This window comes from Chiloscyllium plagiosum, unplaced genomic scaffold, assembly GCF_037043375.1.
Source record: "Chiloscyllium plagiosum isolate Xiang-an unplaced genomic scaffold, Cpla_swu_hap1 HiC_scaffold_14, whole genome shotgun sequence".
NCBI lineage: Eukaryota > Metazoa > Chordata > Chondrichthyes > Orectolobiformes > Hemiscylliidae > Chiloscyllium > Chiloscyllium plagiosum.
Window position 1 is genome coordinate 127,309,885 of NW_028270152.1, and position 4,565 is coordinate 127,314,449.

The following is a 4,565-nucleotide window of genomic DNA, read 5'->3' on the forward strand; positions in this document are numbered from 1 at the left end:
CTGAAAGAAGTGGGATTCGAAGGAAAAATGTTTGAGGATAAGGACCACTTCAGCGAAGGGAATAAAGGTGTCAGTGGGAGGGTACTAGTGGGGACATCGGTAGGAGGTAACAGAGTGAATGGAGGCCCTGGCCAGGACGGATGGTGGTGTATAGTGACTGAATGTCCATGGTGAAGATGAGCTATTGGGGGTCAGGGAAACTGAAGTCTTGGAGGACGTCGAGGGCATGGGTGGAGTCGCGAATAGATGTGGTGTGTTCCCAGACTGGGTTTGGTTAGAACAGTATCAAGGCATATGGAGATGAATTTGGAGGCGCACACAAAGGCTGAGATGATAGGTGCTGGGGTACCCAGGCATGTGGGTCTTAGGACCGAGGAGGAATTTGGCGGTGCGGAGTTCACATACTGTGAGTTTGGAAGCTGTGGGTGGGGGACCCCCTGAGGTGATGGGTTTGTGTACTGTTTGGGAGATAATGGTTTGGTGATGGGAGGTGAGGTTGTGGTCGATGGGGCAGTAGGAAGAGGTGGTGTACAGGTAGTGTACAGGTCAGTGCGCTAAACTACTACTGCAGCCCGCTAGTCCGCTGGTTTGAAGGTGAGTTTGGTGTGGAGTAGTGGGAGTGGATGGTTGCATGTTGTGAAGATGAGATGTTGGAGTGGAGGAGTGTGGTGGACAGCGTTAAGCAGTGAATATCTCAGTGGCAGTTGGACATAAAGAGTTTGCGGCCGGGTAACGGACTGCCACGTCTAAGCAGATGAAGTGTGTTGGAGACGGACGAGTTGGTCCTCGGAAGGTGGGCGTGAGTGTTGATTGAAAAAGTGAGCTCAGAGTCGGAGACGGCGGAAGAAGTGTTCGATGTCACAACATGTATTGAATTCATTGCTGCGTGAATTGAGTTGGATGAAGATAGCTGGAGTGGGGGCGGTAGAGGGGGTCCAGTAGTGCCATCATTTGACTTATTGATGACTACCCACCTTTTCTATGGTGCGGGGCGGTAACACTGGGATCTGTGCTTGGCGCGTTGTCGGTGTGCGTTGAATTGGGTATGTGGAATTTGAAGTGGTTGTGACTATGGCAGCTGTGGGGATGGATGTGGTGAATCCCAGATCTCCCCCTCACTGAGAGCTAACGAACAATCATTCGTATCGGCAGTATCTTTATTCCCATCCCTTCACATACCCACGAAATCAATATGTGTTGTGACATCAAACACTGCTGCCATGTCTGCCTCTGAGCACACCTTTTCAACGAAGACTCCTTCCCACCATCCAAAGACACCATAACCCATCTACGAAACACTCCACATCCCTACTCCAACCATGCTGATCTGTTTCCTGGCCTCGATCCCTTTACTTTGAAATGCCGACGAGATATTTACAGCCTCAACTTGTCCACACACTTCTGCACTTCAAGGTCTTACACTCACAAAGCCCAGCCCACCACTCCCTTTGCTCCAATGTTAAACTTATCATCAAACCAGCAGAGACGGAGGTTCAGTGGTAGTTTGGTGTACTGACCTCTACACAGCTGAAGCCAGGCACCAACTTAAAGACACCTCCTCCTACCACCCATTCGACTACGACCTCACTCCCAGCACTAAACGATTATCTCCCAGACCGTACGCAACCTCATCACATCAGGGGATCTCCCAGCCACAGCTTCCAACGCTTCGGGAATTGCTCAACACCCGATTCAAACCCATATGGAAGCTCTACAAGCCTGACCACCTCTGGCGAACTGTCATCTCAACCAGTTCATGCCCCAACGAATTCATCTCCAAACAACTCGACGTTGCCTTTCTCCCCCCCCCATCCCCACCCCAAATCCGGGACAGGAACTCCCCTCATATGTTTGGGATGCCAGTAACGCCCTGTAGATCCTCCAAGATTTCAGTTTCCCTGCCCCCCCAACGCTTCGTCTTCACCATGGACATACAGTACCTATAGACTTCCACCGGCCATGACCAGGACATCAAGCCCTCCATTTCTTCCTCTCCCGACCACTCCACCAGTATCCTTCCACTGACACTCTTATTCCCTTGAGTGAACTGGCCCTCACACTCAACAATTTCTCCCTTCGAATGCTCCCACTTCCTACAGAGGAAAGGGGTAGCCATGGTCACCCGTAAGTGCCCGAGCTGTGCCTGCCTTTTTTATCGGCGACGTGGAACAGTCTATCTCCCGCAACACTGCAGACATTTTCCTCCAATACATTGATGGATGCTTTGGCCCCATCTCATTCTCCCACGTAGAGGTTGAACAGTTCATCAACTTCAGCACACATTCCACCGGTACGTCAAATTCACCTGGACCGTCTCTGACACCTCTCTCCCCTTCATGGACCTCGCCATCTCCATCAACGGTGACAAATTGAACACTGACATTTTCTGCCGACCCACCAATTCCCACAGCTACCTAGATTACACAACATCCCACCCTGCCTCCTGCAAAAAATGTTATCTTTTATTCTAAAATCCTCTGCCTTTTCCGCATTTACTCCCAGGAAGTCCACAAAACACACCAGATGGCCTACTTCTTTAAACAACGCAATTTCCCACTCACGTGGCTGATGATGCCTTCCAGCGCATCTCATCCATATCCCGCATCTCCGCCCTAGAAAGCCACCCATCCAACCGCTTCAGATTCAGGATCCCGTTCCTCACCTTCCATTTCACCGTATAATCCGCATCACCATCCGCTATATCTGCCACCTACAAACGGACACTACCACCAGAGATATATTTCTCATCCCAGCCCGATCAGCATTCTGTAATGAAAATTCCCTCCAAGACTACCTTCTCAGAATCATGCACCCTAACATTCCTCCCTCCTCTCCCGATCCCTTCCCCTGCCAACGCAGGAACTGCAAAACCTGCGCCCTCTCCTCTCTCTCAACTCCATCTAAGGCCGCAAAGAAGCCTTTCGTATTCACCAATGTTCCACCTGTCCTTCCACACATGTCATTTACTAAATCACTTGCTTCCGATGCGGTTTCCTTTACATCGTCTCCGGGATACCCGCAACAATCAACCGAACCACACCATGGCCGAACACATCACCTCCTACTCCCACTCTGCCGAGAGCATGCAGGTCCTGGACCTCCTCAATAACCTGTCCCTTACCATCCGAGGCCTGAAGGAAAAACGTTTCATCTTCCGCTTCGTGACCCTCCCACCCCATGACATCAATTTGGATTCTACCAGGTTGTACATTTCCCCTCCACCCGCCTTCCTCCTGTACCAACCTGTCAGCTCGGCACTGTCCTCAGGACCCGTCCATTCTGTCCATCTTTGTTCCCATCTATCCGTTCCACCCTCTCCACCGCCCTATCACCTTTACCCCCACCTTCAGCCACCTATTGCACTCTCTAGCTAAATTACCCTCAGCCTCACCCCATCCAATTTATTTGTCTATCCCCGCGTCGGCCAGCCTAATTCCTGATGAAGGTTTTTTTGCCAAAAATATCAACTTTCCTGGTCCTCGCATTCTGCCTGACCTGCTGTGCTTTTCTCAGCAGCATACTCTTGGCCATTATCTGCAGCATCTTCTCTACCCACTTTCTAATCTTTAACAATGTTTTTATATTCCTCGGCCTTAGTGGCCTTACACTGTTTCCCTTTCTTTATATTTTTTTCGAACCATTCAAGGTCATCGAAGAACATCTCCAAGCTTGTGCGAGTTCTATCTGGTGCACATATCTCTATCGCCCTATCACATGCAGAATTATTTCAACTCGCCAGCAAGGTATCTTTCCATTCTTTAGTTTATAAGGAATGAATGCAACAGCATTTCAAATTACGCAAGGACATAGAGGACTGACAATTTATAAAGAAATAACCCAATCAATCCTGACAAATAATTGTGATTTTGTGATTCAGGGCCAGTACAATTGAGTCTCAGAAGAAAATGAAATAAATCATTAACGGTAATTCAGAGGTGGAAACTAAACAAGTGATGAAGACACTTTAGAAGTCACCAATGGAAATTTAATTATTCAAAATTCAAAATGAAAATCTAAAACTTGCACAGTTTCCAACACTGCAGTCCATTATAATTATCTAGTGCCAATCCATTAATATAAATCCCAGATGAGAAACCTTAAGTAATTCTGACCAGTAAGTGCTCACTTATAATGTTAAAGGTTGTGAAATGACTGCAGCTACATTAAAACGTGTGCCTGCTTTCATATTTTCATAAAGTCATTGAAACGCACTCTGCCGTCCAACCCGTCTGTGCTGACAGGATAACCCAACCCAACCTAGACCCACCTATCAGCACCCGTCCCATAGCCCTCCAAACTCTTCTTATTCATATACGCATCCAAATGCCTTTTAAATCTTGCAATTATACCATCCACCAACAGTTCCGCTGGAAGCTCATTCCATAAACGTACCACCCTCTGCATAAAAAAAGTTAACCGGCAGGTCTCTTTTATACCTTTGCCCTCTTACGCTAAACCCTCTTCTTCTGGACTCCCCGATCCCAGGGAAAATACTTTGCCAATTTACCCTATCCAAGCCTCTCATAATTTTGTAAATCTCTATAAGGTCACCCCTCAGCCTCCGA